Here is a 12,540-nt window from a genome sequence, read left to right on the forward strand (position 1 = left end):
ACCGAACCCCCCACACAACCGGTCACTCCCCCTCCCCCACCCCCAGGAATGAGGGAGAGAATTAAAGGAGAAATGGGAAACCCGTGGGTTGAGATAAGAACGATTTAATACAGATAAGTAACACACAGTGTAGATGCTCACCACCCCCTCTTATCCACAGCCTGTCTCGTTCCAAAGCTGCAATCCCGGACGAACACGAAGCCCTGAAATAGAGAGGGGGAGAGAGAGAGATAGTACTCTGAGAGTGGGAGAACTGGAAGAGAGGAGGAAAAAAAGGCAAAAGAGCAAAAGCGCAGAAGCGCAAAAGAGCGAAAGCAGCAAAAGAGCCAAAGCGCAAAAGCCCTTCTGTCCGGCTGACCCTCACTTTTATACTGGACATGACGCTGCATGATAATTGGCCAGTTTGGCCCTCAATCTTAAGTTCCACCACAAATCACAGGGGAATCGTGGCCCCCTTTTCCCGGCTATGCTCCCCCCTTATCCCACCATGCTTCTGCACTCTGGCACACTGAAAAGTCCTTGGAGTCTCACGTCCAACCACAAACATCAACTTGCTATCAGCATTCTTCTCAGAGCGAGCCTCTGAGTAAAACCAAAACACGGAGCTCTTCTAGCTGCTAAAAAGAAGAGCTAACCCTGTCCCAGCTAAAACCAGGACAATAAGGCATCCACAGCTTCTCTGGGCAACCTGTTCTAGTGCTTCACCACTCAGAGTGAAAAAATTTCTTCCTTATATCTAATCTAAATCTGCCCTCTTTCAGTTTAAAGCCATTGCCCCTTGTCCTGTCACTACATGTCCTTCTAGAAAGTCCTTCTCCAGCTTTTCTGTAGGCCCCCGTTAAGTACTGGAAGGCTGCAATAAGATCACCTTGGAGCCTTCTCTTCTCCAGGCTGAACAACTCCAACTGACTCAGTGTGTCTTCATAGCAGAGGTGCTCCAGCCCTCGGATCATCTTCATGGCCCTCCTCTGGACTCGCTCAAACAGGTCCGTGTCCTTCTTATGTTGGAGGCCCCAGAGCTGAATACAATACTCCAGATAGCGTCTCGTGAGAGTGGAGTAGAGGGGCGGAATTTCCTCCCTCAACCTGCTGGCCACGCTTCTTTTGATGTAGCCCAGGATATGGTTGGCTTTCTGGGCTGCCAGTGCACATTGCCGGCTCATGTTGAGTTTCTCATCCACCAGCACTCTCAAGTCCTTTTCGTCCGGGCTCCTCTCAATCCATTCTCTGCCCAGCCTGTACTTGTGCTTGGGATTGCCCTGACCCATGTGCAGAACATTGTACTTGGCCTTGTTGAACTTCAAGAGGTTTGCACACCCCTCAAGCCTGTCAAGGTCCCTCTGGATGGCATCCTTTCCCTCCAGCGTGTCGACCACACCACACAGCTTGGTGTTGTCAGCAAACTTGCTGAGGGTGCACTCGATCCCACTGTCTATGTCTCTGACATAGATGTTAAACAGCACTGGCCGTGATACTGACCCCTGAGAAATGCCGCATGTCACTGGTCTCCACTTGGACATCGAGCCATTGACCGCAACTCTTTGACTGCGACCATCCAGCCAATTCCTTATCCATGCAGTGGTCCATCTGTTAATTCCATGTCTCTCCAATTTAGAGACAAGGATGTTGCGCGGGACAGCATCAAATGCTTTGGACAAGTCCACGTAGATGTTGTCAGTTCCTCTTCCCTTGTTCACCATTGCTCTAACCCTGTCGTAGAAGGCTACCAAATTTTTCAGATACAATTTGCCCTTAGTGAAGCCATGTTGGCTGTCACCAATCACCTCCTTTTTTTCCATGTGCCTTAGCATAGTTGCCAGGAGGATCTGCTCCATGATCTTGCTGGGCACACAGGTGAGACTGATTGGCCTGTAGTTCCCTGGGTCTTCCTTTTTTCTCTTTTTAAAAATGGGGGTGATGTTTCCCCTTTTCCAGTTGGTGAGAACTTCCCTTGACTGCTACAACTTCTCAAATAGGATGGATAAAGGTTTAGCAACTTCATCTGCCAGTTCCCTCAGGACCCATGGATGCACTTCATCAGGTCCCATGGACTTGTCCACGTTCAGGTTCTTTAGATGGTCTCAAACCTGATCTTCTCCTACAGTGGGCGGTTCTTCATTCTCACAGTCCCTGCCTTTGCCTCCTGTGACTTGGGCAGTGTGGCTACAGCTCTTGCCATTGAAGACTGAGACAAAAAAGTCAATGAGTACCTCAGCCTTCTCTATGTCCCAGGTGACCAGGTCTCTCATTTCCTTCTGGAGAGGGCCCACATTTTCCCTAGTCATCCTTTTGTCACTGACATACCTATAGAAGTTTTTCTTGTTGCCCTTGATGTCCCTGGCCAGATTCTTGTAATACAGGATGCTGCTTCCAGGAAATGGTAACTGATTTTCCTCAGTCCCTGTTCAACTGAAGCTAAGAGTAGAAAGGCCAGATCAGAAATACACATCTGAGTATGTACTACACATTTCAATGGATTTGTAATAGATTTTAGGAAGGAAGAGTCCAGGAGATACACTAGAACTGCTGAGGAAATCTATAAAATTCATAAATAGGAGTTGGAAATAATACAATATGATCCAGTCAATAGTTGGAGGAACCTGTGAAAATCACTCAGCTCAGGGAGAACCTGTGGAAACCCCAGACTCTGCTCAAGAGATGTGTTTCTCCATCCTGTGGAAGTCAGCAATTAAACCAGTTGGGGTCTGCAAGGGAGTAGGTGGATGCTGTAGACCTGCCTATATGTCAGAACTGATCAACCTGAGAGCGTGATATGCCTGAAACTTCAAGTGGTCTTCCTGGAAAGAAGAACATAAGAAGAGCTGGGAATGTTGGCTGTGCTCAAAAGCTAGAAGAGGCCGGAGGAAAGAGCTGAAAAGCTGGGGGCCTCACCTGGAAAAAAATAGCAGCCAAGTAGCTTTTTAACATGTCTATAGGGAGACTCTCATCAGGCAATGGGCCTTAGCAAAGGACAGGCTGGGAAATCACCTTGCGAGGTCTTGATGGAGTGCCAGAAGCAGTCCGGAGAGAAGGACCTGAACGTGTTTGTCCACAAGAGCAGCATTTGTCTGCAGAAGTTTTCTGAGGTGGGTATGTGAATGAACGGTGTTTTCATTTGGGGCTGAACCGAGCGACCTGCGTTGGAGCGCACGTTGTTGAACTGATTACAGACAAAGTGACTGAGGCACAAGAGCCACTTCAACTGTGAGAACTCAATCTATCTCTTTGCATAAGCAAGTTGAGCTGAAATATTATATAGACGATGAGGAAAAACAGTGGAACTGTGGCAAAAACAAATTTGCAAAACGAAAAGAGACAAGCCTCTGGCTGAAATACTGTATTGGTGTGCCAAACATAAGCAGAATATGCATGGACTTCAGCTGGGACAGGTACAGTTCTGTGGCTCCAACAGTACTTTTTTCATGAGGTCCTGAGAAGCCGAGCAGTACTCAAAGTTCAGCTGCTGAAGTGATCCCATTTTTAAAAGATCTTCCAATTTATCTCTCCATTTTCCACAGCAGCTTTCGGAATCTAGTGGCACTGATGGTGTTTTTTACACTGGGTCAAGAAATATCAGAGAAAGAGACAGAGGAAAACATTACTCTTACAGAAGCTGTTGACATTCCTTGAACAAATTCATCAGCGATACATGAATCTTGGCTGGGACAGCTGTCTTGTAAAGCATAAACCCACTGTCACAGGCAACAGAACAGTTTTATTGCAGGGAATTTGACTTAATTTATTGACAATTAACAAAACTTTTAATTACTGATTCTAGTATTGAAAAATAAAGAGGACAAAAGATCACTTAGAGAGAACACCCCAACTTCCCTCTGAACACCTCTTCTCCCTGCTTCCTGACCTCAGGCCCTTGGGTGAGGTGATAGGGAGCATGAGATTGGGCTCAGTGTGTTGTGATTGCTTTTCTTTCACTCCTCCATATTTCTATCTCCACTTCTCTGGCATGGGTTCCTCCACTGCCTGCAGACCCCTCAGAGGACCTATGTCTTCTTTTGTGTGTCTGCCCCTGTGTGGCTGTCTCTCTGCTCTAGTCCTGCTCAGGCAACTTCTCTTATGCCACCTTTTTCTCCAGCACCCTGCCGCCTTCATGTCTCTCCTGCCCTGGCACCTCTTCCCTCTGCTCTAGTGTCTCTTGCCCCTGTTTTTTGGCTTCTCATTTACAAAGGGTGTCTGTTCTTTACGCTTTCTTTTCTTTTTTTTTTTTTCCTTCTACATTCAAGGCTGGGGTTGGAGTGTAGATACACCTTTGTCGTGGGTTATGTTGAACCGCCCCACACACAGCCGGTCACTCCCCCTCCCCCACCCCCAGGAATGAGGGAGAGAATTAAAGGATAAACGTGAAACCCGTGGGTTGAGATAAGAGTGATTTAATACAGATGATTTAATACAATGTAGGTGCTCACCACCCCTCGTATGCGAAGCCCGTCTCGTCCCGAAAACTGCAAATCCCGGACGAACGCGAGGCCCCGAAATAGAGAGGGGCAGAGAGGGAGAGAAAGAGAGAGAGAGAAAGAAAAAAAAAAACAGCAGAGCAGCAGCACAGCAAGCGCAAAAGAGCAAAAGTGCAAAAAGAGCAAAAGCGCAAAAGCCCTTCTTCCCGGCTGACCCTCGCTTTTATACTGGGCATGACGCTGCATGATATGGAATACTAATTGGCCAGTTTGGCCCTCAGTCTTAAGTTCCACACAAATGACAAGGGGAATCGTGTCCCCCTTGTCCCAGCTATGCTCCCCCCTTATCCTGCCGTGTTTCTGTACTCCGCACACTGAAAAGTCCTTGGAGTTTCACTTCCAACTACAAACATCAGCTTGCTATCAACATTCTTCTCAGAGTGAGCCTCTGAGTGAAACCAAAACAGGGAGCTCTTCTGGCTGTTAAAAAAAAACTCTGTCCCAGCTAAAACTGGGACAGTATCCACCCCTTATTCCATACCATGCATGTCATGCTCAAACCTTACATATATACTATTCCCTTAGCCATGGGTCATCCCTCCAAAATGTGTCTTCATCTGTTACAGCAGTCTCTCAGGGCAGGAAAGACGACGTGGAATTCGCTCAGTCGGTAGAACGGATGACATGTAGTCTTTGTTGCGTGTGGCGCCTGGAGCTCGTAGTTGGTGTATCCGGCCGCTGTCTGCAGGTTGAAGATGTTGATCTTGAAGAAGTTGCTGGTTGTTTGGAATCAGTTCTGATTCTGACGAAGTTCATTCTTCATTAACCTGGATGATTCTTAATATAATGACATTAGTACAATGTGACAACCATAGTGATGATGGTATGCAGGGACAGGGTTATTCAGCAATTAATATCACACAATTCAATTCATTTTATCATCTATTTTCACCCAACATCAAATCCCCTTGAGGTACACATCGGACTTCCCCGTCCTTCTGCATCACCCACCAAGTACACCCAGGTCCCTGAGCAAAAGCAATCCCACGAATGGGTTTACCTTTACCCGAGGCAGGAATAACCCAAACTGTCTTCCCGAGTATATTCCTCATGTGCACTACAGGGACTTTGTCTCCTTCTACAGTACGTAGAAGTTCTGATTGCGCAGGACCAGCTCGATTGGCAGATCCTCTAGTGTTAACTAACCAGGTGGCTTTTGCTAAATGCGTATCCCAATGTTTGAAGGTTCCACCACCCATTGCTTTCAGTGTGGTTTTTAGCAATCCATTATATCGTTCAATCTTCCCAGAAGCTGGTGCATGATAAGGGATGTGATATACCCACTCGATGCCATGCTCTTTGGCCCAGGTGTCTATAAGATTGTTACGGAAATGAGTCCCGTTGTCCGACTCAATTCTTTCTGGGGTGCCATGCCGCCACAAGACTTGCTTTTCAAGGCCCAAGATCGTGTTCCGGGCGGTGGCATGGGGCACAGCATAGGTTTCCAGCCATCCAGTGGTCGCTTCCACCATTGTAAGCACATAACGCTTGCCACTGCGAGTTTGTGGAAGTGTGACATAGTCAATTTGCCAAGCCTCTCCATATTGATATTTCGACCAACGCCCTCCATACCAAAGAGGTTTCAACCGCTTGGCTTGCTTGATTGCAGCACACGTTTCACATTCATGGATCACCTCTGCAATGGTGTCCATAGTTAGGTCCACCCCTCGATCACGAGCCCATTTGTATGTGGCGTCCCTTCCTTGATGGCCTGAGGCATCATGGGCCCAACGAGCTAGAAATTTTTCACCTTTATGTTGCCAGTCCAGATCCACCTGAGCCACTTTAATCTTGGCGGCCTGATCCACCTGTTGATTGTTTTCATGTTCTTCTGTGGCCCGACTCTTGGGTACATGGGCATCTACATGTCGTACTTTCACAATCAGCTTCTCTACTCGAGCAGCAATGTCTTTCCACAACGGGGCAGCCCAGATGGGTTTACCTCTGCGTTGCCAGCTGCTCTGCTTCCATTGCCGTAGCCATCCCCACAGGGCATTTGCTACCATCCAAGAGTCGGTATAGAGATAGAGCATTGGCCACTTTTCTCGTTCAGCGATGTCTAAAGCCAGTTGGATGGCTTTCACCTCTGCGAACTGGCTTGATTCACCTTCTCCTTCGGTAGCTTCTGCGACCTGTCGAGTAGGACTCCATATAGCAGCTTTCCATTTTCGATGTTTTCCTACAAGGCGACAGGACCCGTCGGTAAACAGAGCGTACTTCTTCTCATTGTCTGATAGTTCATTATAAGGTGGAGCCTCCTCAGCACGTGTCACCTCCTCCTCCTCTGGTGACATTCCAAAGTCTTTACCTTCAGCCCAGTTAGTGATTACTTCCAAAATTCCTGGGCGATTGAGGTTTCCTATCCGAGCTCTTTGTGTGATCAGCGCGATCCACTTGCTCCATGTGGCATCAGTTGCGTGGTGTGTAGACGGGACGCTCCCTTTGAACATCCAGCCGAGCACTGGCAATCGGGGTGCCAGGAGCAACTGTGCTTCTGTACCAATCACTTCAGAAGCAGCTCGGACTCCTTCATATGCTGCCAATATCTCTTTTTCCGTTGGAGTATAGTTGGTTTCGGATCCTTTGTATCCTCGACTCCAAAACCCAAGAGGTCGACCTCGCGTCTCCCCTGGCGCTTTTTGCCAGAGACTCCAGGTGGGACCATTCTCCCCGGCTGCGGTGTAGAGCACGTTTTTGACATCTTGTCCTGTCCGGACTGGTCCCAGGGCTACCGCATGGACTATTTCTTGTTTAATTTGTTCAAAGGCTTGTTTTTGCTCTGGGCCCCATTCAAAATTATTCCTCTTTCGGGTTATTTGGTAGAGGGGTTTTACAATCTGGCTGTAGTCAGGAATATGCATTCGCCAGAAACCCACAATGCCTAAGAAAGCTTGTGCTTCCTTTTTGTTGGTTGGTGGGGACATAGCTGTTATTTTATTAATCACGTCCATCGGAATCTGACGACGCCCATCTTGCCATTTTATTCCCAAAAACTGAATCTCCTGGGCAGGTCCCTTGACTTTACTCTGTTTTATGGCAAAGCCTGCTTTCAGAAGGATTTGGATTATCTTTTCACCTTTCTCAAAAACTTCTTCTGCTGTGTTGCCCCATACAATGATGTCATCAATGTATTGCAGATGTTCTGGGGCATCACCCTGTTCCAGTGTGGTCTGGATCAGTCCATGGCAAATAGTGGGGCTGTGTTTCCACCCCTGGGGCAGTCGATTCCAGGTATACTGGATGCCCCTCCAAGTGAAAGCAAACTGTGGCCTGCATTCCGGTGCCAAAGGAATTGAGAAAAACGCATTAGCGATATCAATTGTAGCGTACCACCTGGCTGCCTTTGACTCCAGTTCATACTGAAGTTCCAGCATATCTGGCACGGCAGCACTCAATGGTGGTGTAACTTCATTCAAGCCACGATAGTCTACCGTCAGCCTCCACTCGCCATTGGACTTACGCACAGGCCATATAGGGCTGTTAAAAGGGGAGCGGGTCTTTGTGATGACTCCTTGACTCTCCAGTTGACGAATCAACTTATGGATAGGAATTAGAGAGTCTCGGTTGGTACGATATTGCCGTCGGTGCACTGTTGTATTAGCAATTGGCACCTGCTGTTCTTCGACCCTCAGTAACCCCACAGCAGAAGGGTCCGTTGAGAGACCAGGCAAAGTAGACAGCTGCCTGCCTTCTTCTGTCTCTACTGCAGCTATGCCAAAAGCCCACCGATACCCTTTTGGGTCTTTGAAATACCCTCTCTTAAGATAATCTATGCCAAGGATGCACGGGGCTTCTGGGCCAGTTACAATAGGGTGTTTTTGCCACTGCTGTCCAGTTAGGCTCACTTCAGCCTCTAACACAGTCAGTTGTTGAGACCCCCCTGTCACTCCAGAAATAGAGATGGATTCTGCCCCTCTGAAGTTCGATGGTATCAAAGTGCATTGGGCACCAGTATCCACTAAAGCCTTATACTTTCTAGGGTATGATGTGCCAGGCCACCGAATCCACACAGTCCAGTACACTCGATTATCCCTCTCCTCCACCTGGCTGGAGGCAGGGCCCCTCTAATGCCTGTTATCATATTCATCAGAGGAATCAGCAGGATTGGAGTCAGGATGGCTAGGAGGATCAGCCCTCCCATTTTGACTAGTGGACTGCTCACTGTAGACTGGGGCAACAGCTGTCCTGGAGGAATTGGAGAAAGTTCTATTCCTGTTGGTTCTTCCTCCCAACTGGCGTACCCTGGCCTCTAAAGCGGAGGTGGGTTTTCCATCCCACCTTCTCATGTCTTCTCCATGATCACGGAGGTAGAACCATAGCTCACCCCGTGATCTGTACCGTCTCTCTTGTCTCTCTCGAGGAGGGTAACGCCTGGTTCTGACAGCTGAAATTCTAGAACGTTCGGGTGGTGGGAAATCTACTTTTTCTCTTAATTCTCGGACCTCTTCAGACAGCTTTTCCACAGCCGCAACACAGGTTCGTATAGAAGTGTCATCATCATATCGTCGGAGGTAGGTGACCAGATTACCTACGGATAGTGGTGCTTCATCGTCCCCGAAGTCCATTATTGCCAATGAGGTGGAATATGCGGCTGGCGCACTCCGTATAATCTTCTGCCACATTGGTCGTGTGCACCGGACGTCATCTGGATCTTCGAGTCTTGGTCCGCTTCTCGAGTCAAGATAAATCAACTCTCGCACAGCCAGTTCTCTCAGATACTGAATAGCTTTTTCTATGTTGGTCCACCTGCTTACATTACATGGCACCTCGTCCTTGTAGGGGTACCTTTCCTTTATGGCTGCCAGGAGTCGTCTCCAGAGGCTGCGGACTTGTGTCTGCCTTCCAATTGCTTTATCAATGCCTCCATCCATGGCAAGGGCTCCCAGCTGCCTAGCTTCACTACCATCTAACTCCAGACTATTGGCTCCCATGTCCCAGCATCTGAGCAACCAAGAGACAATGGGCTCACCTTTAAGGCGGCCATAATCTTTTCGAATATCTCGCAGCTCGCTCATTTTTAGAGATCTGGTGGTTATCCTCTCATCTATGATGTCACTCCTCCTCCACTGAGATTTCCTCTGGGGCGAAACAGAACGCTCCCGCTTCATTTCACGTGATGGCCCTGGTCGCTCTTCATCATCATCATCATCCTCTCCTCTGCGTTCTGACTTTCGCAGACATTTCCTTGGTTTCTCTTCCTCCAATCGTTGTGATGGCCCCGGTTGTTCTTCTTTGTCTGGTTGCTTTGATGGTCCTGGTTGCTCTTCCTCATTTGGTTGTTGTGATGGCCCTGATTCCTCTTCTTCGTCGTCTAACTTTTGTATACATTTTCTTTTCCTTACGGGGGCAACTGATAACGTTGTAGTCTGAGTAGCTATAGTGCTTGTCATGGGAGTTGAGATGGCAAGCACAATAACCCGAGAAATAAATTGATATACACCCCTAAATGGCCGATTGATTTTGAATATATAGATAATTAAACATATATTCAGGAGACCTTGCAGGACAATCAAACCGGTTAAATTATTCCAATGATGTTCGGCATTATCAAAATCAACGTAAGCTTTTGTGAATGAAAAGTCACCGGTATAATTGGCGATGATATCCGCCAGGTGACGCTCAAAATTAATAAACGAGTTCCACATCACCATCCCCCTCTGCACCGCCGAATACAAAGACTGAGCCGGACCCAGCACCGATGATCTTATCAGAGTTACACCGTACAGTATAGCAAAACCCTTAATTACCGATAACATACTTTTCATGCCGGTCCAACACCCAGAGCCAGAAAACCGCATAAACATTCCACCTAACATCATATAGGGTAGATAAGACAATAAATTATGAATGTCCGGTAACATGTACGCAAGCATAACAAACAGCATTCCGGCCAGCCACATCGTTATCTCAACCCCTTCGGGCCCCACGTTGGGCGCCAATTAAGACTGTCGTGGGTTATGTTGAACCGCCCCACACACAGCCGGTCACTCCCCCTCCCCCACCCCCAGGAATGAGGGAGAGAATTAAAGGATAAACGTGAAACCCGTGGGTTGAGATAAGAGTGATTTAATACAGATGATTTAATACAATGTAGGTGCTCACCACCCCTCGTATGCGAAGCCCGTCTCGTCCCGAAAACTGCAAATCCCGGACGAACGCGAGGCCCCGAAATAGAGAGGGGCAGAGAGGGAGAGAAAGAGAGAGAGAGAAAGAAAAAAAAAACAGCAGAGCAGCAGCACAGCAAGCGCAAAAGAGCAAAAGTGCAAAAAGAGCAAAAGCGCAAAAGCCCTTCTTCCCGGCTGACCCTCGCTTTTATACTGGGCATGACGCTGCATGATATGGAATACTAATTGGCCAGTTTGGCCCTCAGTCTTAAGTTCCACACAAATGACAAGGGGAATCGTGTCCCCCTTGTCCCAGCTATGCTCCCCCCTTATCCTGCCGTGTTTCTGTACTCCGCACACTGAAAAGTCCTTGGAGTTTCACTTCCAACTACAAACATCAGCTTGCTATCAACATTCTTCTCAGAGTGAGCCTCTGAGTGAAACCAAAACAGGGAGCTCTTCTGGCTGTTAAAAAAAAACTCTGTCCCAGCTAAAACTGGGACAACCTTACATTATAAAACATGCTGAGGACCATATATTGAATGAGAATAGTGTGCAAGACACGATGTAAAGCACAAGTATTTTAGAATGAAGCATAATATGAATTCATGATGGAGAAGATTGAAATTCTTCATATGAATGTTTTTTATGCTTTATATGAAATATTTTACTGAACATATAACTTGAGCTCAAAGTGTATTTATTACACAGAGTTGCACAAAAATCTCTGTATGACTAGTTTAATTTTGTATGGTATCGTAATCAGTTCTGAAGTTAAAGACAGACAATGAAATAGATGAGTTAATGGATTTCCTAGGGCACTTCTGGTAATCATTAATTGTGGTTTAAAGTATTCCTTTTTATTCCTTATTCCCTTCATACACACTTAAGCAATCATTGTTCTCTGAGAACTGGTGTTTTTTTGGTGTTATGTGTGGAAAACCTTTTCCTAGGATTTAAAAAAAAAAAAAAGACAAAGACAAAAAGGGTGCAGATGTTCCCTTCACTCCAATAAAGTCACCTCTTCAAGGATCACTCTGGAGAGTGGTGGTTTTCACCAAGGGTGACTGGCCTGTTGCAGCATACTAGCTACCACTTGAGTTACCACAGTTAGGCAGTGCCTTCTCCAGTATTTCTTGCATCTGAAATACAATTTTGCTTTATATTTTTGAGGGTTGACTTTTACTTACTTGTCTAAATGCTTTGCCTTCATTACCACTTTTACTACCTCATACACCTCATTTCTGGGAAGTGTCCTGAAGTGAAGGCATGCTGCTTTCTAGCACTGAAGACTTCTTTGCAGAATGAACACACATCTCTTGTGAGAGGTTTGCTGGCTTGGTAGGGGATGTGGTTTGCTTGTGATGACCTGTAGTAAATCCTTCAGTTGTAGCTGAAGTTGTACCTGCATCTCAGTGGTACTCTTGTTACTATTTAACACGCTCAGGTTATGGAGTAACATTTTCAGAAATTGCTACTGATTTAGAGAAGCTGAGCTCAACACAATGTGTTGCAGCAGTGTAGAGCTGCTCAGCAGGGCAAGGGTTTTTAAGACCAGACGCACGTGTTGTCATTCCTAGATAGTTTTGTGACACTGTGCTGCAGTCAGGTGCTCCAGCGTGACGTTGCACTGTGTTCTGAAATAAGCCAAAGACAAAGAGTGCTTCCAAAGGGGCAGCACTTCTTCACTTATATACTTGAGTCCAGATGTTTCCCACTAGTATCTCTTCATCAAGGCAAACGGTAGGAGAAAAGGGGTCTGTAAAATGGATTGCGAGAGCCTGACTATTGACAAGTTTAAGATTTATTGAGCTAGGGCATAACTTTTAGTCTCAGAATTCAAAGTAACTTAGAACAAACCCACTGTCTTCATCACTGTTTCTACAGAGCATGCTGTTGGTTGCTCTACAGCTCCTTGCTTAGCCACTGAGACAAACAGTATCTGGGAAGAAGAGCACAGCTTA

This window comes from Tauraco erythrolophus, chromosome Z (assembly GCF_009769465.1).
Source record: "Tauraco erythrolophus isolate bTauEry1 chromosome Z, bTauEry1.pri, whole genome shotgun sequence".
Lineage (NCBI taxonomy): Eukaryota > Metazoa > Chordata > Aves > Musophagiformes > Musophagidae > Tauraco > Tauraco erythrolophus.